Source organism: Suncus etruscus, chromosome 6, assembly GCF_024139225.1.
Source record: "Suncus etruscus isolate mSunEtr1 chromosome 6, mSunEtr1.pri.cur, whole genome shotgun sequence".
Classification (NCBI taxonomy): domain Eukaryota; kingdom Metazoa; phylum Chordata; class Mammalia; order Eulipotyphla; family Soricidae; genus Suncus; species Suncus etruscus.
Window position 1 is genome coordinate 107,112,203 of NC_064853.1, and position 25,689 is coordinate 107,137,891.

Sequence of the window (25,689 nt, forward strand, 5' to 3'; positions counted from 1 at the left end):
GAACATCCTAGGAGAGTCACAAACTGACGCCAATGGAGGCCATGCCTGGACCAAGGACAGAGATCAGATGTATGGCCAAATGACTCTTTTTTTTTTTTTTTTTTTTTTTTTTTGGTTTTTGGGCCACACCCAGTGGTGCTCAGGGGCTACTCCTGGCTGTCTGTTCAGAAATAGCTCCTGGCAGGCACGGGGGACCATATGGGACACTGGGATTCGAACCAACCACCTTTGGTCCTGGATCAGTTGCTTGCAAGGCAAACGCCGCTGTGCTATCTCTCCGGGCCCCCAAATGACTCTTTCTTTGCAAACATAAGGCCATGAGTTCATTCTCTGATGCTACTACACACACTGAGCCTATTTCTAGCAACTTTGCCCTCAATCATTCCTTAGTGCAAGAGGCTGTCAAGTATATGCAAGCACCAGAAGCTCATGGCATGATGGCACAAACACAAGGGCAAGTGTCTGAGCACTGCCAGTAGATATGTGAGTACTGGGAGCTCCACAGTCCAGCATGTGCTCCATCAATACCTCATGAACATCCACCAACAACATCAACAGAAAGAAGTGGTAGAAAAATATGTGGCAGTCTCCATGTCCTTTGGAATGGGCTGGCTTCACTCCCTCATTCTCATTTCCTTACTTTTCATAACTCCTCCAGACCATTCTAGCTAAGATCAGAGTGTTTCTGTTTTGTTTTTTAGGGGTGGGAAAAACCCTGCAGTAGTCAGGGCTTACTCCATACCAAACACCTGGGGGACTTGATTAGTTTTGGGGCTGCAAGTGGAGCACAATATGTGCTGCTGTGGATAGAACTCAGGTCAGCAGCATGTAAGGCAAGCACCTTATTCACTGTACTATCATTCGGTACTGATTTTTGTAACATGACTTGGCACAGTGGGTGAGCAATAGATGAGTTGGAGAAATAATAATCAGTGGGATTTCTGGGAGAAACATATGACACATTATGCCCCTATATATGTTGCTCCCCAATACCCACTCCACTTGGAGCCTGGCTCTTTTTCATGAGAAAAAAACACTGACTTCCCACTCTGGAATTCCCCTCCTGCAGAACCAGTGCATGTCAAGGCTGGTCCCTGGAGCAGCTGGTCTTTCTCTGTCTCAGCCTGTATCTCAAAGATCTGCTGTGAGAAAGAAACCCACTGAACTGAGAGATGGAAGGCGATGCGCTCCCTTCCACCTGCTTCGGGGGTGCCAGTCACTGCATATTAGGCAGCTCCTATCATTCCTCCTTTCCCAGGGGAGCCAGGGCAGTGCAGTGTGCAGCAGATAATGAAGATCTATTGCATATGCAGAAGGAGTTCAATGGATAACCACCTCCTCCTGCACCCCCATCACCCCCACCTTGTAGCCAGGTTTCTTTTCATTAGCGCTGGGAGAGGGTTGCACATGGATTTTATTTCCTTGCTCCTTGTGGGAAAAGACATTGATCTGGGTTTAAAAAGACTCTCGATAGCTGCTCCCTGGGGCTGAGAAGCCAGTTTCTTCTGGACTGAATGTTCTTCCGGATACAAGCCCAAAAGCTCCCCTGGCCAGCCTAGCTCTGCCCTGCCTTGCCCTGCATACACTTCTCACCCTGCTGGCTCCCTAGTTTGAAACCTGAGAGATCAAGGCCCCACCAAGGAGTATTGTTCTTTAAAGCCAGAGCAGCTCTCCACCCTAGAGGGGAGCTGGGAGAAGCACATTCCTATGGATTCCTTGCCTCAGAATTCATGGCAGGGACCAGGAGACAGATCAAAGGCTAGAGCACATGTCTAGCATCTGTGAGGCCCCAGGTTTGATCCCAAGCACCACAAGCACCCACCGCCAGCCTCATCACAGTGTATTGCCAGACCCATGCACTGAATCATCTGGCTTGCATAACCAGGTAAGGTATCCCCAAGAGATATTGCTGGAGAGGGCACTTACTCTACCTGCCAAAAGCAATAGGACAAAGAACAGATGAGGCTAAAGGCTTTCCAATAAGGACCTCTGGGGGGCCAGAATATAACAAATAGGCCAGGTGACTTCTGAACAGGGATGAGGGGGTCTCAAACTGAAGTGAACTCATAAGGGAAACAGCAGGATGAAGCCAAGACTGAACTCCCTAACCAGTGGAGTTCTAGCCACTCCTCACAGATATGTTTCTTTTTTCCCCTCAGTTCCTGGCCTCTTATTCTCTGATAGAATCAGTTATATGTCAGGATTAAAGAGAAGCAGTTGAGAATCTCTCTTCTACTTTTGTTCTTTGTTCATTTTGGAGTCACACTAGCGATGCTCAAGATTCCCGGTAGGGCTCAATGGCTCAATTTGTGGTACTGAGATAAGACTTACACTGGCCCCAGACCAGGTAAACACCAACTTCTGTACACTCTCTCTGGTCTCCTACTAAGTATTTTAAAAATACACACAGTTCATCCTTTCAATTAAAAATGTGATATTTATCGGGGCTGGAGAGGTGGCACTAGAGGTAAGGTGCCTGCCTTGCAAGCGCTAGCCAAGGAAGGACTGTGGTTCGATCCCCCGGCATCCCATATGGTCCCCCCAAACCAGGGGCGATTTCTGAGCACTTTGCCAGGAGTAACCCCTGAGCATCTTACGGGTGTGGCCCCCCCCCCCCAAAAAAAAAAACAAAAAAAATGTGATATTTATCAATAAGAGGAACAAAATATTTTAAAACTTGTAGCAAGGGAGTAGAACTTTTAATATGCTCAGGGATCTGGGGACCCCAGGCTGGTAGCTCAATCAATACAAGGGCCTCTGCGGATATGATGCTACTTAGGCCCTGCAGTGCCCTGGTTCAACCTAGTAGTGTTCTCATATGACTCAGCAATACCACTCCTAGGGAAATACCCTCAAAATACAAAAACACAATAGAAAAAAATTCCCTTCCCACTTCTATGTTCAGTTTAGCACTATTTACAATAGCCAGAATCTGGAAACAACAGAGGTACCCAACAACAGATAAGTGGCTAAAGAAATTGTGGTATATCTGGCAGGGACAATACCATGATCATGAAGGTGGTTTCCCCAGGGCGAGGCTCACCCATTGCACTCCGGGTGTGCTGACCTCTGTGATTTCCCCAAATGTGGGAAACTCGACTGTGCAAACTGTGGTAGTGGGGGACTGCGTTTGTGCTCTCCCCTGAAAAAAAAAAAAGAAATTGTGGTATATCTACACAATAATACAGTTACATAAACCATTAAGAAAAATGAAGTCAGAACATTTTCTTATACATGGATGGACATGGAAATTATTATTCTGAGTGAAATAAGCTAGAGGGAAAGAGATAGACATAAAATAATCTCACTCATTTGTGGGATATAATTTTAAAAAAAAAGGAGATAGTATGGTAACAATACCCAGAGACAATAGAGACAAAGGTTAGGAGGTTCAGCCCAGGGTAGAAAACTTGCCACAAAGAATAATGAGTGTAGCTAGAGAAGGGTCTACTAAGACAATGATAGTTGGAACTGAACACTCTGGACAAGAATCCAGTGCTGAAAGTGGAGAAACTAACATGTGAGGCACCCCTCCATTAACAATAGTGTAAACCACAGTGTCAAAAAAGGGAAGAGAGAGAAAGAGAGCAAGCAAGTGACCGAGTGAGAGAGAGAGGCAAATTGCCTGCCCTATAGCAAGGTGGGGGTGGAACAGAAGACATTGGTCATAGGAAAGGTGCACTGGTGAAGGAGATGGTGTACATTCAGACTGAAGCCCAACCATGAACAATTTTGTAACCATAGTACTTAATAAATCAATTAAAAAATATATAAAGTGGAAAGCTTCAGTATTACAGTCTTAGTGAAAGGCTGACTAGAAAAAATATGGTCAAATTTTACTGTGCAAGGAATAAATTGACAATATCTATGGGTCAAAAGCACAGCTAAAATTTTAACTCAGCTTCAGGATTAGAGACAGTATACAATAAGTAGGGCGCTTGCTTTGAACATGGCCAACCCAGGTTTGATCCATAGCATCCTATATAGTCTCCCAAGTACCATAAGGAATACTTCTTGAGTGCAGAGCCAGGAATAATTCTCTGAATATCACTGAGTGTGGCTCAAAAACAAATAAGCAAATTTATCCGATAAGGGTAATTTGACAGAAGTAAAGTCTTCTACAGGAAGACACTTCCAATCCAAAGTACCTGTGATCCTCCAGGAAAACTCAACTAACTAGGATGACCTTACAATTTCAAATTTTAGCATAAGAGATAGCAGTCACTAGAAATAAGAATCAAAAGAAATAGAAAAACAACAAGGTAAGGTTCCAATAACTTATGTGTATGAATTATGTAATAGAGTAAAGTAGTTATGTTCTTATGAAATTATAGAAAATTAAAAAGCAGCTAAACAGATAGTTTACAAAATCAAATTGTTTTTTTTTAAATCTCAGATATTTTCACAAAACAAGTAGAATTCAAAAAAGAACATGTGATTTTGATAAGAATTATATTAATGAAGAAAGTGTTAAATAGGCATTAATCCTGAAATTAGGCACAGCTAAAGAGAAAACTAATGAACTGGAAAACAGATCAAGAAATATAGAGAATACATATTTTGAGTTAACAGAAAGATAAATTATTTAAATAAATAATTGTAACCAAGAATTATAAAGTCAATGAAAGTATCATCAAAATTAAAAACAAAATTAATATTTAGATGTATTTTGCCATAAAAATTAGCTACTAAGAAAATTTGTTTTTAAAATGCATTTTGAAAACAGTAAAGATATAGTACAGTGGGTAAAACACTTGCTTTGTACACAGCTGACCCCATTTAAATTTCTGGCATTGCTGTGATCCCTTGAGCACTGAGCCAGGACTAAGCCCTGAGCACCTCCAGTGCAACCAAGATTTTGGGAGCAGAGAGGTAGAACAGGAGTTAAGTGCCCACCTTACTGATCTCCAGTACCACATGTTTCCACGAGCATCACCCTAGGAAATAGATAGTACAGTGGGTTTGGTGCTTGCCTTGCTAGAGGTTTGATCCCAGAACTCTTTCTTGTCCTCTGAGCTCACCATGAGTAATCTCTAAGTTCGAAGCAAGGAGGAGTAAACTCTGAGCACAACCATGTGTGGCCCAAAAACTTAAGCAAAAAATGGTACTATATGAAGAAAATAAAAGACCTGTGCTGAAAAAGGGAGCCACAGTTCATGTTCATGAATGAGAAGACTTATTTTTGCCAAGATGTCAGTATTTTCCAAATTGATTCAATACAATTCCAGCCAATGTCCCAGCAAGTTGTTTTATAGATATCAAGAACTTAATTCTAAATATAGAAAGGGATAGAATATTTATAACCAACAACCTTAAAGTAGACATAACTTTAAAACTGCCTGACTATCTTTTTTATTTTATCTTTTAAGGGCCTGAGCCATGGAAGGAAGGTACAGAGAAGGTTGCTGGAGGAAGGAGAGGGAGAGAGAGAGGGAGAGAGGAAGAAAGGGAGAGAGGGAGAGAGAGAGAGGGAGAGAAGAAGAAAGGGAGAGAGGGAGAGAGAGAGAGGGAGAGAAGAAGAAAGGGAGAGAGGGAGAGAAGGAGAGAGGGAGTGAAGAAGAGAGGGAGGAATAGGGATGGAGAGAGGGAGGGAGAGAGAGAGAGAAAGAGAGAGAAAGAGAACGCCAAGAACCATGAGATGCAGAAATAGAAGGAGAAAGCTGACTCAATCAAGTCTGGGGCCAAGGGATCACCTGGTCAGGCCAAAACTGCCTGACTTTAAGATTTATTATGAAGTTACAGTAAATTAAGAGGAAATAACTGACAAATAGACAGGAATACACCTCCCCATAAACAGAGTAAACTGACTTTTGACAAAAAGAGTAAATGTTAGAGAATGGGAAAAAAGAATATCTTTTCAACAAATGGTGCTGGAACATGTGAAAACACTATTCTAGACACACACTTTATATTCTTCACAAAGATAAACTCAAAATGGCCCACAGACCCAATTGTAAGAGGCATGACTAAAAATTCCCTAAAAATAATACAGGGGAAAAAACAAAGAAAATAATACAGAAGAAAATTGAGATGCCCTTGACTTTGGAAATGTCATGCCATGCAAAGGCATGATCCAAGGATTGAATAATTGATCAGTTGGATTTTATTAAAATTCAGAAGTTCCACTCTGCAAAGGGCACTGTCAAGAGACCACAGATAAATAGCATAAAGGGAGAAATATCTTTAAGAAACACATATAATAAACAAAATATACTAGAACATGAAAAACGACTAATAAAAATGAATAAACAATCCAATCTTTTAAAATGAGCAAAAGAAGGAGCCGGCGAAGTGGTGCTAGAAGTAAGGTGTCTGCTTTGCAAGCGCTAGCCAAGGAAGGACCACGGTTTGATCCCCCGGCATCCCATATGGTCCCCCCCAAGCCAGGGGCAATTTCTGAGCGCTTAGCCAGGAATAACCCCTGAGCATCAAATGAGTGTGGCTGAAAAACCAAAAAAAATAAGCAAGAGACCTGAACAGTGCTCACTGAGGAAAAAACATAGGTAGCAAATAAAAAGCACATAAAATGATGCCACTAGGGCACCGCAAATGAAAGCAACAGTGAGGTGGTAATAACACACATTTGTCAGAATGGCCGGAATTGAAAGCACTGACAGCAGTAGATGTTGGTGATGTTCATTAGGGGTCTTCCTTCGTTACAGGTGCAATTACAGCATGATACAGCACTTGCAAAGACCATCGGCTGTTACTGTAACTACGTCTCCCTGTATTTAGTCAAATGTATTTAAAACTTGTGATCACACAGTATCAGTTAAAATTACTCAGTAGGTCATAAAAAATCATGTAAAACTAATCTTGTATATCCAACATGTGTATACAATAGGGTATTATTCAGTGATAAGAAGGAAGTCTCCTCAATGATTAAGGACATTTTCTCTCTTCCACCCATAGGAGGGTAAAAGCATGTTAAAATAGAGAAAAAGGTGCAGAGTAAGGAAGTTTTTTTCTCACTTTTATGAATGATACTTGGTGAAATTCAATAGTACTTTTAAAAATGATTCATTTAATGGCTGAAAAGAGAATACAGAGGTTCACAATTGCTTTGCAAACAGAGAGCCCTGGGTATTTCTAGCACTATACATAAGGTGCCAGCATGACTACAATGATCCCTGAACATAAAAATGGGAGTATGTGATCTATGGGTTTTAAGAAAAATTAAGGACATTATTGTAAAAATCCCCAGAGACAATAGAGATGAGGGCCGAAAGGACCAGCTCACAATATGAAGATCACCAAAAAGAGTAGTGGTGCAGTTAGGAAAATAAATACACTAACAACTATCATAACTATCTTAATGAGTGAAAGAAGTAAAATGCCTGTCTCGAATACAGGCAGGGATTGGGAAGGAGGGAGGGGGGCATTGGTGGTGGAAATGTTGTTCTGGTGAAAGGGGATGATCTGTTTATAATTGAAACCTAACTGCAATCATGCTTGTAATCATGGTGCTTAAATAAAGATTATATATAAATTAAAAATAAATTAAAATAAAGTAAATTAATATTTTTTTTTTTGGTTTTTGGGCCACACCCTGTGACGCTCAGGGGTTACTCCTGGCTATGCGCTCAGAAGTTGCTCCTGGCTTCTTGGGGGACCATATGGGGCACCGGGGGATCGAACCGCGGTCCGTCCTAGGCTAGCGCAGGCAAGGCAGGCACCTTACCTCCAGCGCCACCGCCCGGCCCCGTAAATTAATATTTTTAACAGTAAAAAAAAAGAAAGAAATGGGTGTAAGCCCTGAACACTGCTGGGAGTGGCTCAAAATTTTAAAAAATAGGAAGGAAGGAAGGAAGGAAGGAAGGAAGGAAGGAAGGAAGGAAGGAAGGAAGGAAGGAAGGAAGGAAGGGAGGAAGGGAGGGAGGGAGGGAGGGAGGGAGGGAGGTAGGAAGGAAGGAAGGAAGGAAGGAAGGGAGGGAGGGAGGCAGGCAGGGAGGGAGGGAGGAAGGGAGGAAGGAAGGAAGGAAGGAAGGGAGGGAGGGAGGGAGGGAGGAAGGAAGGAAGGAAGGAAGGAAGGAAGGAAGGAAGGAAGGAAGGAAGGAAGGAAGGAGGGAAGGGAGGGAGGGAGGGAAATAAATAATAAAAGAGAAAGAAAATAAAAAAGAAAGGAAGAAAAGAGATAGGAAGGAAGGAAGGATGGAAGGAAAGAAGGAAGGAAGGAAGAAATGAAGGAAGAGTCAGATACAGGAGGAGGGGGAGAAAAGCACATACATTTATAGGTTGACAAGACCTGCTCCAGCTGGCAGCTGGGTGGTGAGGCTGGGGACACTTAACCGCGATCTATCTCCTGAACAAAGTGGAAGGGAAGGACTTCCTGTCATCCTTTGTCATCAGGCAGGCCCAGCCTGGCTAATGGGAACTGTCACCTGGGCCTTTCCAGGTCAGAAACGAAGAACAGCAATTAACTCCTCAGTAGGCCTGAGCGGGCTCTGCTAGGCCAGGTAGCTAAATCATTAGACACGGTTCTTTTCAGTGATAAATTGTGCAGGCGTGTGAAACCCGCGGCTGGCCATTAATCTGGGCTAATCAGGTTGAAAGCTGGCTTGTTTTATTTAGTAATTAACGGGGGATGTGAAAAACATGATCCATGGCCTGAGGCGTGTCTATGGAGCACGGTCCTGGAGGAGAGAATGAGGAACGGCGGGGATTCTCCGGAGAGCCTCTCACGCAGCTGCAATTACAGCCATTGGCAAATGCTGAAAAATGACCCTGGGCTGGTATTGACACTCAAGAAAGAAACGTTTCTGCCAACAGTGCAGGCGGGCATCGTGAAGGCTGATAATTGCTCTTTCCCTCCTGCCCCTCCTGGCTACCTGTGATGGCAAAGGCCCAGTTTCCCAGAGGAGACTTAATGTTGCAGGCCCCCTGCAACCCCACTTCTGTGCACAGTCTGTGATTGAAGGTGGGCTGGCTGGCTAGAGTGGGGCATTTGCAAAATGAGGGTTCCACAGGGAGAAGGAGGAAGGTGGAAGAAGGAGAGAGATGGTTCTGGTGGACCAGTGGGTTGATGGTGTTTAGAGCAGCCCAGGAAGAAACATGCAGTTGCCAGCTACATGGATGGAGCTGGGCAAGGGGTGTGGGTTGGATTGTGAATGTATGGGACCACCAAGAAAGCCCTGTTGAAAGCAAACAGGACACAGAAGACCTGGCTCAGCAGAGTCCCGTTCCACTTTGGCCCCTGACGCATAAGAGCTCCCCACTGTCACCTCAGACTTTTCTTGCTCCTCAGCCCCAGTTCCCCAGTCAGTCCTGCTGACTCCTCCTTTCATCAACTCCTCCTCAGACTCTGGGCCACTTCAGGGCTCCAGCGCCCCTATTTCAGAAGCTACTTTATAAGGACGTTTGCTTTCTTTTATATTTTTGCTTTGTTTAGTTTTTTGTTGTTTTTGGACCACACTCAGTGTTTCACACTGAGGGGTTATTCCTGGCTATGCGCTCAGAAATCACTCCTGGTTCGGGGAACCATATGGGACGCTGGGGATCAAACCCAGGTCTGTCCTCGGTGGGCCGCATGCCAGGCAAACGCCCTACCGCTGCGCTATCCGACACCAATTTTCTTGTTTAGTTTTAATTATTTATATTCCCCTTCCCTTTGTTGCTGTGTTTTTTATTTGTATTTTTGTTTGTTTTGTATTGATAACAATTTGTTGCTGTTTTGTAGTGACCAGGGGACACAGAGCTTTGGACACAGTGTTTTGGTTGTGGTGACTTAAACGTTTGCTGTCACTGCTCTCTCTGGGTTGCAAAGGTGACTGATAGCAGTGCTCTCACACACCTATCTGTGTGCCTGGTGGTGCCAGAGGGCCTGCACAGCAGAGATACTTGGTGCATGTGAATAGCAGCAGGGATCAAACTCATGGCCTTCTGTTTGCAAGGACAGGCAGCAGCACATTTAACCACAGAAACGTCCTTGGGCTCCTCCACTTCCCTCCTCCCCTCCTTTAATTTATTCTCCTCTGGGGAATCAGGATGCTCTTTCTGAATTGCAAGTCAGCCTAAATTCCTGGGAGGCTTCAAAATGAATTGAACATAAAGCTACAATCTACATACTAGCTACAGTCTAGTTTGGTTGTCAGACAGCAAGTCTCCTCACTCTCTGAGAGCTAAACCTTCCTGCATGTTGGTTCCTTCTCCACATATACCAAACTCACAAATCCACAACTCAGATCCCCATCTCAGAACCTCTCCGCCAGGTCCCACCCACATAACCTCTCATTTGTCTTTGCATCTCTGCTGAAATGACCTCCTTCCCCGCCAAAAACAAAACAAAACAAAACAAAACAAAAAAAACAACTGTCTGACTTTGGGGTGCACAATGCTTTCAGGGTACTCTCCACCATGGGTTTCTCCTTTCTGCTTTTCTCAATCTTCTCCTAGCTCTATGAAGTCAAGGAATTGTTTGCATTTCCAGTTTTTAAACTGTTTTATTTTCCCCTGCCCCTGCTAAACTGGTTTTTAGATGTGTAGTAGGTGCTTGATAAGATGTGCTGGATAAAAACTGGAGAGATAGGATAGCTGGCAGGGTGTTTGTCTTGCATGTGGCCAACCTAAATTCAATCCTCAGTGCCTCATTGGGCCCCCAAGTTTTTTCAGAAGAAATCTTTAAATACAGTAAGCCCTAGACTTGCTAAAACAAAAACATTGAATAAACAATGATGTGAAAAAACAGAGACTTAAATGTATTCTTGCTTTTGTAAGTATTGCTACATTATAGGTGAAATTTAGAAAACTTTTAAAATATGATTCATGGGGCCAGATAGCACAGCTGGTAGGGCATTCACTTTGCATGTAGTCAACTTAAGTTCTATCCTCAGCATCTCCATATGGTCCCTCCTAGCCTATCAGGAATGATTTCTGAGTGCAGAGCCAGGAGTAACTGCCAAGTGTGGCCCAAAACCAACCAAACAAAAAATTAATATTAAAAAATTATTCAGAAAGTGAAGAAAGGAAGGAGAGAAGAAAGAAAAGAAGAAAGGAACGAAAGGAGGGAAAGAGGGAGGAAGGAAGAAAGGATGGAAGGAAGGAAGGAAGGAAGGAAGGAAGGAAGGAAGGAAGGAAGGAAGGAAGGAAGGAAGGAAGGAAGGAAGGAAGGAAGGAAGGAAGGAAGGAAGGAAGGAAGGAAGGAAAGAAGGGAGGGATGGAGGGAAGAAGAAAGAAAAAGAGGGAGGAAAGGAGGAAGGAAAGAAAGAGGAAGGAAGACAAACATGAGAAATCAAAGGCAGACCAGAAAAGCATGGCTTCCTTGATACAGGTCAAGAATCTCTCCCGCAGACCTACTGCATTTTAATGTATATTAAAATATGACAGTGTTCTTTTTAGAAGATGTATTATTTAAATTCTTCACAGAAGGCTGTTGACCTTTTGATCACTTTCTCCAGGTGAGCAGACTATTGGTATGAGTGGGAATATCTGACATTTCTACAGCACATCAATGACTGAAAACAACTGAAGAATCCTCTGCTGAAAGTTTACATTAACATTCTCAGATTCCCTGGAGCAGCACTGTTGACAGGTAAGAATGAGTGTTTTGGAGCCAGAAAAAACTCAGGCTTCAATGATGTCCTTGTCATTTATTAACTATGTAATTTTAGGCAATTTACTGGCACTCCATATGTCTTACATTTTGGGAATATGGGGATTGGTCTACACCAATAATAACTTCTGGCTCTATACTTAGGAATTGCTTCTGAAGGGTACTCATTGCTCATGGGTTCATGCAGTAACAGGAGTTAAATAGGATTTATACCTATTCTCCTATATGCAAAGCATATGCTCAGCCCACTGAACACATGGGCTTATCTCTGGCCACTGGACCCTAAATTTTCATCTATAAAATAATATAACAACAATATAGATCTAGCCCTACACATCCTACTAGTAGTAAATGCACTACTAGTAGTAGTACTACCAGTAGTACTAGAAGGAAGTACTATACTAGTAGTAGTACATACACTACTAATATAGCACTACAATGCTAATTATCACAAAATATTATTTGTTATGTGTTAGATATTTCACATAATTTTTGTATGTCTTATTTCATGTAAACTGTGAGTAACACACTATTCTTTTATCAATAGTTGTTGTTTGTTTTGGGGCCATGCACAGCACTGCTCAGGCCTTACTCCTGGCTCTGTGCTCAAGGATAACAGGTGGCCAGGCTTGGGGGCCCATTTGTGCTTATGGAGAAGAGCACTTCTCTTTGGCTTCTATGAGGAACAGGGGAATCTGTGTTGTAAAGATGTAGTTTTGGTGAGCAAGGCAGACTGGTGGGTATTGGACAAGAATATGAGTGGATGTTTCCCAATTATTTAATCATGGCACTGTAAATCTACTCTGCCTTGGTCAGATCTGTCCAGTGCAGAAAATTTGTTGGTCTCTGGAAGTGATTTAGGGTCATTTTTTTTTAAGTGAAGTTCATGATCAAGAATTGGTGGGGATTTTCCAATTTGTCATTTAAACAATTCCTTCAATTCTCAAGATTTGGTCAAGTATGTCCTGTGCCAAGCATGTAAACGTGGTGATTCCAAGTCATCGTCACTTTCCAGACATGCCTAGAACCTTATTGAGTACCCTCTGTTATTCTGGAACTATAAGTTCCTCCACAGCCCTTGGGGAAGAGTAAATGGGATTATGTGGTCACTTCATTAACATGGAGAGAATGGTGTCCTTGTCTCTTAGCAGTGCTTCTGTGAAAAGCTCCATATCTGTGCCCTTAACTCTTCAATACTCTATCTAATCCATTAGTTGATTCAATCTTAAATAGCCCTATACTTGATTTCTCTGTCACATTTCATCACTCTGTCACTCATTTTATGGATGAGGAAACCAAGGTAGGAAGAGGTGGGCTTTCACAAAACTCCCCTGACTTCTTCAGCCCCCGAGTAATTTTCAAATCTCTCCAGGCTGTGTTCTTAAGCAGGTCCCGTTGCTCCCTTTAAATATTCATCTTTCATTGGGGCCTGGAGAGATAGCACAGCGGTGTTTGCCTTGCAAGCAGCCGATCCAGGACCTAAGGTGGTTGGTTCGAATCCCGGTGTCCCATATGGTCCCCCGTGCCTGCCAGGAGCTATTTCTGAGCGGACAGCCAGGAGTAACCCCTGAGCATCGCCGGGTGTGACCCAAAAACAAACAAACAAACAAAAAAAAAACAAAGAAAAAGAAAAAAAATATTCATTTTTCATTTAGAGCTGAGAACTCCTGTGTCTTCTTAGAGTTAGGGCAGGCAGCCTATACTTCTAGAAGCCCTGGCACCCACATCCATGACCCACAGCCACTGCCATGTCCGCTTATTGGTCCAACTCCATGGATTCTGGAACTCCTGGAGTGCACATATCTGGCAGCATATATGGTTTCAAGACACCTCCATATTTTTCAATATTGACATCCCAGTAGGGTGAACACACCAAATTATATGTGTAATTATTGTAGAAATTGCCTAAGCTTAACAAACAAAACTACAAAATATTTAACTAGTAACAGTTTAGTAAACCATACAATGACTAAATGACCTCACTGTGAGATATGACAATTTTCTTTTAGTGAAGGTTTTTTGTCCCAATAATTCCATTACCATCTAGTTGTAATAAGCAATATTAAATAAATGATTTGTACCTGCCAAGGTGTAGGCTCGGGAGAGGGTGGGAATCTGAGTACAACGATGGAGGGAGTGCTACACTGGTGGTAGAATTGCTTTTGGAACGTTGACTGCCAGAAATAACTGTATTGTGAGCAACTTTGTAAACCACAGGGTTTAAATGATTTTTAAAATAATAAATATTAATCTTTCAGAGCCAAGGGTAAGAGAAACCTTAATTTAGAAAAAAAAAAGTAACAGAAAAACTTGAGAGAACATTTACCAAAAGGTCCTGAGAAGCGGCGACAGCAAATAAAAACACTATTTTTGCCTCATGTGGAAACCATACCTGATGGAAGTAGACACCAGGGTCTGCTTTCTCAGAGGCCACACAGGAGCTTCAAAAGCCTTAAACTCTTTGAAGAAGTGCCAGGATGTGGCCAGAGCAAGGAGGCAAGGCCAAACCTGTGGCCAGGGCAGCCTCACACAGCTCTGCTGTTTCTCAGTAAAATAAACTGGGAAGGAGGGAGCATGGGTTCCCAGCCAGCTGTGGGGCCCTCAGCATGGAAGAACACAGCAGGCAGGTCTAAATATCACTTCTAATGGTTGGGATTCCGTCCTGGATTATGGAGCCCTCTGCTTGGGGTAGGCCAGAACCATGAAGGAGTGAGAAAAGGGCATGGTCAGGAGATAGTATCTCTTACTGGAGTTTATGGGGATCCCGGTTCCAGTCCTGAACACTTTTTTTTTTTTTTTTGGTTTTTTGGCCACACCCATGATGCTCAGGGATTACTCCTGGCTATGCCCTCAGAAATTGATCCTGGCTTGGGGGACCATATGAGATGCCAGGGGATCAAACCTCAATCCATCTTAGGCTAGCACGTGCAAGGCATATGCCTCAAGGCTTGCGCCACCGCTCCGACTCTTAGTACTGGACACTTTCTAAGTGGATGCCACTTGGGCAGGTTTGAGGACAGGAGAAAGGGGTGACACCCCACTGACAGAATTCTCAAACAGAAAATGCTACATGATGGACTAGGGCTGGGCAGGCTCAGAGTAAGTAGAATCTACAGGAAAGGTAAAGCAACCTTTTCACATATCCCCCTGTTCATGGCTCTAGAATAAGGCCAGGAGAAATGACCTAATCTTTTCTTCTTTTCTTAGTCTACTCTCCTGTGACTGCACCCCTCTCCCCACGTGGACAGAGGCCTGGGGACGCAGCCAAGAGTTTCCCAAGGAGAGGCCTCTATTTGCTACAGGCTCCCACATACTCTTGTACTTAGTTGTCTTCGTAAACGTGAAAACATATGATAGTTCTTTACTTAGCTCTAAAGGAAAATGATGAGCTGAATTTTCCCAGACAGACTGGCTTGGGGCCTTGTCAGAATGGGTGAGAAGGCAGAGTACCCTTTCTGCCTGACACTGCAGCAACATAGGGTAACACTCACCCTCTGACCATTTCCACAACTTATCCTTATCAAACTGTAAGCTACTAAATTTGTTTCAGATCTATAGATCCTGACCTCAGTATTTTAGAGTAGTGTTAGCTCTGTAATATCACACACACACACACACACACACACACACACACACACACACACAAAGCTGATGGGTAAACATAGACATAGACATCTACCAAGCTCAGTGAGTTAAAATAGTAACACAGGAGGCTCAACTAGCATAAACCACAGCCCAGAAAATTCTTATAATGCCATCAAGAGATAAAACAATTATTTCATATTGACCCTTGTTGATATGTTTTAATAACTTCATTTGCCCTTGTATTGTAACAAACAATATGAGGCAAATTTGTGCCTGCAAGGGACAAGCTAGGGTAGTAATTGGGAGATTGGGGACACTGGTAGAGGGAAGGAAGCACTGGTGATAGAAATAGTATTTGAATATAACTGTGTGGGTATCCCCTCCCCCAACTTCTTATTTATCCCACCTGAATGATCAGAAATGCCCACACCTGGAATGGGTGGGTAAAGGAGGCTGACTTGGGGAAAATAGGGATAGAGAAGGAGAGTTAGAGGCAAAAGTGAGACTAGGCATGAGCTAGAGTCAACAGCGAGATTCAACAAAGAGATTCAGCATCAGATTCAGCAGTAGCAGTTGAGCATCAGCAAAGAAGCAGCAGCAGTAGCATCAGCAAGGAAGCCTGGGAAAAGCAGCTGGAAGGGAGAGAGAGGCCGAGAGAGCCAGAAGGAGTAGAGAAGTAGCTGCTAGGAAAAGGCTTAGCATAGAAGCCATGTGAGGAAATGTATATTTAGGTTAGGACTGTGAAAGAAAGCTGTCTGACTCCTGGACCTTCATCTGACTGCTTTGTGAATCTCTCCACCCTTACCCTGCAACCTTCAGACTTGCCAGGTCATAGGGGCTGCAGGAGCTGGATTGAGCCTAGAAAGGCTTTACCATCGCCACACCAACACTAGGACTCATTAATTTATATTAAGACAACATGACTGTTTGCCTAAAACAACTGTATTATGAACAACTTGGTTAATTACAGTATTATAATAAAATGTTTAATAAATTTTTTAATTAAAAAAGCATGAGAAAGGGCTAGAAAGATAGACAGATCATATATTTGCTTCATATACAGCAGATCAAGATTCAATTCCTGGTCCTTCACATGGTCCCCTGAGCCACATCAGGAGTGATCCCTGAGCACAGAGCCAGGAGTAAGCCTTGAGCACAACTGGCTGTGGCTCAATCCTCCTCCAGCCCATTTAAAACAAGATACATGTGAAAATGCATATATAAGTATGGACACAACACATGTGGGAGCAAACAAGGAAAGCAAAGTGAAGGGGATTTCTGACAGAAAGCATGCCTTGGGGGCCACGTTGGAGACAGAGGAGGAAAACAGAAAACTCATCTTTCTCTATTCGTAGCATGGAAGGGGGGTGGTTTGCCCCACATCTCCCACTGACCCGCCAGGGCCCCCTCCACTCACTGGTCTGATCACGCGCAGTTCCCTGGGGACCCGATTGTCTGCACGGATGAGCTGGGGTTCATTTGAGAAACCTTTCCCTGGGAATGGAAAGGGAGATTTCAACCGTGGAGTTGGACTTTTGTGTTACGACAACTGTGTTTTGTTTGGGGTTTTGTCTTTTTTCAAATCACAGCACACAGAGAACCCTAAGAAAATCCCACCCCCTGACCCCGGCTGTGACAGACAGAAGCATCGTTTCTTTTTAGTCTATCAGACTGGGGGTGGGGGGGGGAGAGAAAAGGAGAAATGAAAAGGAGGGAAGGAAGGAAAATGCAGACCCTACAGCCCTCCTGTCAGCCACGTGGGTTTGCACAATCAAATCTCAATAGCTTTTTTTCCAGGGCCCCATGGAGGCCCTTGCAGCCCTGGGAGTACCGTCATTCTGGACCCTGAGTGGCTGGCTCTCCTCTCTACATGCTTGTCTGTCTCCCCCCACTGCTTCTTCCGGCCAGACTGACTCCTCTCATTTGTGGGTTGTGTTCCCAGCCACGGGGAGTCCTCTGCCAGGCATGAATCAGCCAGGCTCCAGGCTGGAAGTGCTGTCCTGTCCATCAGGAATGCAGAAGGGGCCAGCACTGGCTCCACTCTCCTTTTATGTGGCTGCAAAGGGAGTTCCGCTCAAGTATTAGCTAGGCTGATAGCAGGCAAAGGGAATGGCTAGTTAGGACATTGGGGAGAGAGGGTGCACAAAATACATTCACAGTCATCTCAGAAATTCAGTGGTAAAAAAAATCCCTAGGGTTTTCTATTGATTTGCAAATAAACTTGAGAGCACAATGAAAGATGCGCATTTTTTAGCCTGAAATCTCAGTATCATATAGACCTCGGCTTTGCTTAGGGAAGTAGGGAATTGAGATAAGGAGGAACAACTGTGTCCCAACTCTTCTTTCCATTCCCCTGAATTATCTCTGTCTTCTAGCATGTGAGTCTGTGCATTTTGCTGAGCATTTTGTTCCTCCTCACACAGAAATCTTTGTTTTTCTCTGATTGTTCATTTCTACTGCCTCTGAGGAGTTTTTCTACCTTCAATCTCTTTCTGGTGCTGCTAAATATCCATACCTGTATCTTTCTGGACCTTAGCTTCTCACACAGTTTACTTGTGGATCTAGCCTACCCATCACAACCAGGGCTGGTTGTTCCCTGAAGGCTGGGACGGGGTACCCAATACCTGACAAAGTTGCTATACTACCACTGATTTGATGCATAATGTATATATTCAACTCATCTGAGTTGAATTGTATAACAAGTATGAAGCTGGACCTCCAGGCAGTTTGAGGCCAGCAGAATCCCATCCCACCCCTGAGACCATCAGGATACTGAGCATGCTGATCTCAAGCTCCTCTGCCACATTGTCCAACAAATGTATTCATGAGGTGACTCTCCATGTAAATAAAAATTCATTAGGTCTTAAAGTCACATATATTTGTATAGGGGAGGTGGCTAGAGGATGCCTCATAAATGTTAAACCTACCTTTTGCACAGGGCCATTTATTCTTTGAACATGTCAGTTTGACATTTGGACACTACTTTCTTCAGAGTAAAGTAATAACAATGAAAATAATGTTATCTAGCCTGTTTTCTGCCCTTAGTAATGATAAAGAATAAATGTTGAGTATGTGGAAAGCAAGTTACTTCCTATCTTGTGGATCTAGCCTACCCATCACTCCCAGGGCTGGTTGTACTATCTCTCAGATCCTCATTCAGCCATTAATAGGCTCAACAAATACAATTGCACATGGAAGATTAGGCATGTCGTATGAACACAATGCAGTCCCAACTTAAGGAGTTCACGGGATAATTATTTGGATTTGTCACACCACATTGTGTGATCCTAAGGAAGGAGATTTCAGTGAAATAGTGTGCATCACACCTCATACTGCCAGGGCCTACCATAAAATGGACACAGCATATATGAAGTCCTGAGGACTATTAGTGATGAGATCTATGCTTGTATTTCCACTGGACATTCATCAGAGGTCCCCCCAAAATGCCATAAGTGATCCCAGAATTCAGAGTCATAGATAAGTTGTGACCACCACCAATATGTGGCCCCCAAATAAAACAAAAATATTTGAAAGGGGGTCATGTCTTTGTGACAAAGTGGTAGAGAATATTATTTTATTTCTCAGTGTATAACTGACATACTGTATGTAGTTAAAGTTTATAATTGATGTTTTATCAAATGTGAAACCATCACTCCCATCAAGATAGTTAGCATATTAATCATCTCCAAATTTCCCTAGTGCCATCTTGAAGTGTCTTTACTCTGTTCCAAAGTAAACATTGATTTGCTGTATATTGATCTATTGACCTCTCCATCTAGTTTGATATTCCCAGCATGTTCGATTTCTCAAATCATACAGTATTTACTCTCTCTGAAATATGACTTCTTTTTTAAGCATGTAATTTTTAAAAGAAGTATTCTTTTGAAATTTACCTATGTTGCAGTATATATTACCAGTGTGTTCATTTTTATTATTGAATGGTACACTATAGCATAGTTATTCCAAAGTATATCTCTTTCTCTGATGGTAAATGGTCAAATTATATCCAAATTTTGAGTGTTGTATGAAAAGCTGTGGACATCTGTGCATAAACAAACCCTTGTATAAAACACATGCTCTCATTTATTTGCTCTAGAGGTTTAGGATGAAATAGCTCAATCATATTGAACATTTTAGAAATTGCCAATTGCTTTCCAAAGTGATTGTAACATTTTACATTTCTACCAGCAGTATATAAAGGTTTTCATTTCTTCATTTCTGTTTCAACACTTGGAATATTCAATATTTACCTTATATATTTTTTATAGATATATGACATTTTAATGTAATTATTTTTATATCTTCTTTAGTGAAATATCTACTCATCTCTATTACCCATATTTTTTTTTTGTTTTTGTTTTTGGGCCACACCCGGCGGTGCTCAGGGGTTACTCCTGGCTGTCTGCTCAGAAATAGCTCCTGGCAGGCACGGGGGACCATATGGGACACTGGGATTCGAACCAACCACCTTAGGTCCTGGATCTGTTTTGCAAGGCAAACACCACTGTGCTATCTCTCTGGGCCCTATTACCCATATTTTAATTGGCTTTTATGAGTTCTGACTAAGTTTTATGAGTTCTTTATTATTCTGAATACACCAGATACATAGTTTATAGGTACTTTCTCCCAGTTGTGGCATAACCATGATTTTTGAAAATCAGCTTACAAATTGGATAATAAGCAATGTATAGATTTTTTCATAGACTTTGCTTTAAGTATGCTATCTAAGAAATGCTTGCATAACTGAAAGTTGCAATAGCTCCCCTATGTTTTCCTCTGGAAGTCTTATAGTTATAGATATTATATTTAGGAACATGATCTATTTCATGATAGCACATACATAATGTATTAAAGAGGGATTGTTTAGATTTCCAATTATTTCAGCACATTTTTTTGGGAAAGGCTATTTTTTTTTGTTTTTTGAGGGGTCATGTTTTTGAGGGGTGCTCAGAGGTTACTTCTGGTTCTGAACTCAGGATTACTCTGGGTGGTTGTCGGGAAACCATATGGGATGCCAGGGACTAAACCCAGGTTTGCCTTCATGAAAGACAAATAACCTACTCATTGAACTATTGCTTTGGCTCAAGGCTATTTTTTTTTACTCCAATTAATTGTCTTCTAGATTAAAAAAAACAACAACAGGTATCCATACATGTGCATATGCAGAATTAAATCTATGCCCTATTCTATACAATTTATCTATTTGTCTGTTCAAAACTTAGTCTCACACAGACCAGATTACTCTAGCCTTGTAAGTCTTAAAATCAAACATTGTTAACTTAGCTTTGTTTGTTCTCTGAATGTCGTTTTAAGTTCTTGGGTCCTTGGCATTGCTAAACGACTTTTAGAATGAATTGATGATATTTGTGGGAAAAATGGTAAAATTTTGACTCCTTATTACATCTATTATTACTGAAATCTTCCCTAAAATATTAAAGTTTGGCAGTATTTTCATTAATTTATAACTGAGAAAACTACAAAAGTTCATTTATGATTCATTTGAATTCAAAACTGCTATAATATTTTTGAGGGTGAGATTTTTCCAAGCAGGGCTTAGTAAGCCCTGAGGGTGTCACTCCCCACAATTCTCTCCTTAGCTGTGTAGGCAGGAAAGCAATGCAAAGCTACTCAGGCACAGTGGACTGGGACCACCAGTGGCAACAATGAGCTGGGGTCACCTGCTATATACTCAGTAGGTTTTAGGGGATAGCATCTGGGGTTTCTAAATTTGAGGCATACATTCTAGTCCTATCAGCTAACACCCTGAGCCTAGCTATTTTAATTCTTTCAAATAATATTTTTGTTCTCAAAAAGCTATTGGCTCTCAATTATGATCTCAATTTTGATCTTTGGATAGGATTTTCCAATGAGACAAAGAAAGATACTTAACCAATTCAACAGTGCTTTTAAGTTGTATCTGAGACCTAAGGCCAACATTAGTTATTTATTTGATGGAAAAACAGACTTTGAAAACTATATCCTCATGATGTCTCTTTCTGAACTTCTCTATCTTTATTTTTTTAGATGGTGGGAAAAATACATTCTCAGGTTTGCCATTTCTCCAAGGAGTCACTAACTTTTGACACAACAAGAAATTACTCCTATACTCATCTCTTGAGAAGTACATCACCTTTATATTCAAAAGACTCAAAAGCAATCAATGATTCCCCTGTGCTACTAAACTTAAGTTGACTTATATAATCATGCCCTTTTAAAGCAGAAATATCCCTGCCGGCAATGTATACCAAGCAGAGATACATGAAGATTCACTTTTTTTTTTTTTCAGAAGAGAGGGTTAATTATCATTGAGACAAAGCAACTTTGATGTAAAGAATTATTATTTATTTACATCAAAGTTTAGATTAGCTTAGAAATTATGATTTGATTTTGTTTGGTTTTGAGTTTAATGATAGGATTTAGATTGCACTTCAGAAAAATAATTCTCCCCCCACCCCACCTGTGCAAATGACTGGCCTTTGAGAGTTTTTTGACCCACTCCCTATGCTTTTACCAAACTAGAGGCACCACCTGTGTCTCTATCAGGAGGGTCCTTTCTCATCACTGTGCCTTGCCTTCTAATTGTTCATTTGCCAGTGACAGTCTTACCCATTTGCTTTGACTTCTAGAAATAGTGAAATGGTTCCTCTGTCATTTAAGGCTCATCTCAGAAGCCACCTCTTTCATGAAACTTCCTCTCACGTCTCCTGGCTTTGTAGACTCTCCAACCCTGATTCTAGTGTGGCCATCATTCCGCAGTCAAAATGAAAAGTGCAGGGCTGGAGTGATGACACAGGTGGGGCATTTGCCTTGCATGTGGCCGGTCCATGACTGCCCTTGGTTTGATCCCTGGCGTCCCATCTGGTCCCCCAAGCCAGGAGTGATTTCTGAGCACATAGCCAGGAGTAACCCCCAAGTGTCATTGGGTGTGGCCCAAAAAGAAAAAAAAAAGAAAAAAGAAAAATGCAGTGTGTGAAAGTAACAACAGATTGGACTACAGAATATATATATTTGCACAGCTGGGGGGGGATTATTTTTCTGAAGTGCAATCTAAATCCAATCATTAAACTCAAAACCAAACAAAATCAAATCATAATTTCTAAGCTAATCTAAATTTTGATATAAACCAAATATATATATATTTGGTTTTTGGGTCACACCTGGCAGCGCTCAGGACCACACTCCTGGCTCTATGCTCAGAAACCGCCCCCGGCAAGCTCGGGGGACCATATGGGATGCCAGGATTCAAACCACCTTGCACTCAAGGCATTCTATCTCTCTGGCCCCAAGAGATATTTTTTAACTTGGAGAAATAATAATCATTTTTATTTTTTTCTTTATTTAAGCACCATGATAACATACATAATTGTAGTTGGGTTTCTTTTTTTTTCGTTTTTGGGCTATAACCATTGACAGGGGTTACTCCTGACTATGTGCTCAGAAATCACTCCTGACTTAGGGTATCATATGGGATGGCTTGGGGATCAAACCCAGGTCATCCCGGGTAAGCCACATGCAAGGCAAACGTCCTACCACTGTGCTATCCGATCTTTTTTCTCTTTTTTTTCTTTTTATGAAAGAAGAGAAATTAATTGGATGACATAGTTACAGAAACACAAAAGAAAAGCAAAGAAAAGAGAAAGCAAGAGAGGAAACAGAGAGAGATAAAAGAACAAAAAAAATAAACAATTGTAGAAAACTATAGAATAGTATCAAATGCACTAATATATGTATAATTGGGGTCATAGAAAAATGAGTGCATAGAAAAGAGGGCTACAAAAGAAGTAATTACTAAAGTTTTTCTAAACTTAATTAAAACAAAAACAAAACAAAACAGGGCCAGAGAGATAGCACAGCGGTGAGGTATTTGTCTTGCAAGTGGCTGACCTGAGCCTACCAGGAGCGATTTCTGAGGAGAGAGTCAGGAGTAACCCCTGAGTGCCACCTCTGGGTGTGGCCCCAAACCCAAACCAAACCAAACCAAACAACAACAACAACAACAACAACAACAACGAAAAGCAATCAAAGAAATAGCATACCTATAGATCCAAGTAAGTCAACAAACTCTCAAGCACAAGAAACAAGAAGAAAACAACCAGGCTTCTTCCAATCTAGTTAAAAACAAGTGGTAACCTTCTTTAAAAAACAGCAACTAAAAAAAAAAAAAAAAGATACAGCATACACAATGGAACAGAGAATATAATATATCCACATCAATTCCATAAGGGAAACAATGCAGTGCAGAAGAGAGTGAACCAATGTATGTAATGTTCCAAAAGGCAAAAACAATATAGAATTCCATACCCAGAAAAAATGTTTTGAGAAATGAAGATGAAATAAAGATTTCTACAAAACCAGAAAAGCTGAAATAACTCATCAGTATCTCTGCATTGCAACAACTATTGAGAGAAATCCATGAAAAATAATACCAGTTGAAAAACTGGGTCTTCAGGAAGGAATGAAAACACTAGGGTGCTCACTAGACCAGTAAGTGCATATAATTTTTCTTATTCTGGAAGTCATTTTTAAGGATTTTGGTTAAAGACAATTATTATTATTTTACTATTATTAAAAATTATCAGGAATTTCTCTTGGCAGGGCTCAGAAAACCATCTGTGCTGCTAGGGATCAAACCTGGGTTGGCTGAGAGCAAAGGCAAGTACTTTCTCTCCAGACCCAGATCATTCACCAGTTAAAGAAAAAATAGTAATAATGTATTTTTAAATTTATATTTTATCTTGAAGTATGATGATATATGATGATAATAGTTAATGGTTGAGAGAATATAAGATAGGAGAGTATTTTTGTAAGGTTCTGATAATATATGTGACACAATATTTTATAATTAAAGATATGCCAAAATCTCAAGGTTAGCTTTAAAAAATAACAACTATACAGCTAATATGCCCATCATGGGATAAATTTGCATCATACAACCAATTTATTTAATGTATTCAAGTGAAGGTGTGTCATTTTTCACCGTCACCAAGATCAAGTGAGAACTGGCTATATAAAGATGTCCTGTGACCACTCGCTTTGTGGCAGATGATTCGATGTACTCCTGCATCCTGCATCCTGCTGCCACCTGTTTTCCAAAGCTCCCATGGCTGGAACTACTTTGGGTCCTTTCTTTCCTTTCCACTGTCTTTTTTTTTTTTAACTTTATTTATTGATTGATTTCTGAGCCACACCCAGTGATGCTCAGGAATTACTCCCGGCTCTGCACTCAGAAACCACTCCTGGCAGGCTGGGGGCCCACATGGGATGCTGGAATCAAACTGAGTCCCTCCCAGGTCGCTGCATAATTTTTTCTTACTGTCTTGAGGCATTTACTCTCTATTATTATTCTCTTCCTCAAGGTCAATCCCTTGAGCAAAATGTGAGTCTTTAGGTGCCCCTCTGTTCTCTCAGGACCCAGGTTCAATGCCAGAAACCAAGGAAGGAAACCCTCCTCCCACTGTGCACCCCACAGGAGCAACTCTCAGGCCCTCCCTGTGCAGTGTAGAGATGGAGATGCATGCCTGTGTGTGTTCTCAGAGCTCCCCTCCTTGGGGATTTTAGGGAATCCTCGACAAGGTCAGGATGTGGTTGCTGGCAGGTATTTGGGGAAAACTTGAAACAAAAGCCTGAGGGAAGAACTTTAGAAAGTTTCCAAGGTTGCAGAAATTGTAGAGTAACTAACTGGGCCTCCCAACCAAGGAGCTCAAGGACTGGAGGTATCTGCCAAGACACCCTCACTGCAAATACAGATCCAGCAAATGAGCTCTGGAGAGAGGGTGGGCACCCAGGAAATCTGAGGCTAGACTGACAGGAAGCCAGCTGGCAGCCCTGGCTGATGAGACACCCCAGAACTTGTCATCCCCATGTTGGTCAAGGATGTGATGGTCGAGATGGAGTTTCAAAAAGCAGCATCTGCCACCAGGACCTCAACCATCAGGAGTGACTGAGAAGATTCCAGGAAGCTCTGAGGAGGGTGAGTAGAGTTTGATGTGAAATAGGGAAGTAAAATGTGAAAGGTGTGTGTGTGTGTGTGTGTGTGTGTGTGTGCACATGTGTGTTCTCTTAAGGTTGAGCATATCACAGTTGAGAGCTTTGATATTAAGCAGTAAAGTCTTTTATAAGCCTTGTAGAACTGGAGGGAGACAGCACCCACACACCCATACCTGGAGTCAAGAACCTCCCTACATTTTGGGACCTCAGTTTTCCCCCTTGTGTGTCATCCTTGTGCAGGGGCCATGCTAATCTTCTCTGTATCGTTCCAATTTTAGTATATGTGCTGCCGAAGCGAGCACAAAAAAAAAAAAAAAAAAAAAAAGGAACGCTTCACTAATTTGTGTATCATCCTTGCACAGGGGCCAGACTTGTGAATGAGGAAGTTAAACTCCCTGCATAGGCCTATTTTTCTGTCTATTTTTATAACCCTTATATTTCACTTTCTCTTATTTTTTTTCTCCCTCTCTCTCTTTCAAACACACACACACACACACACACACACACACACACACACACACAAACCCTGGCTGAAGGAACACAGGAGAGACCCATCATGCCTCAGGGTA

At 41.9% G+C, this 25,689-nt stretch overlaps 2 non-coding genes across 2 annotated transcripts; one reads left to right on the forward strand and one right to left on the reverse strand.

Moving 5' to 3' along the window:
* The first annotated feature begins 2,981 nt into the window (after positions 1–2,981).
* Positions 2,982–3,145, forward strand: LOC126012712 (U1 spliceosomal RNA). Its single transcript, XR_007497128.1, has one exon. It is a non-coding gene; the product is annotated as a U1 spliceosomal RNA (small nuclear RNA).
* Positions 3,146–25,312: 22,167 nt separating this feature from the next.
* On the reverse strand, positions 25,313–25,422 carry LOC126013160 (U6 spliceosomal RNA). Its single transcript, XR_007497488.1, has one exon. It is a non-coding gene; the product is annotated as a U6 spliceosomal RNA (small nuclear RNA).
* Between the last annotated feature and the right edge of the window lie 267 nt (positions 25,423–25,689).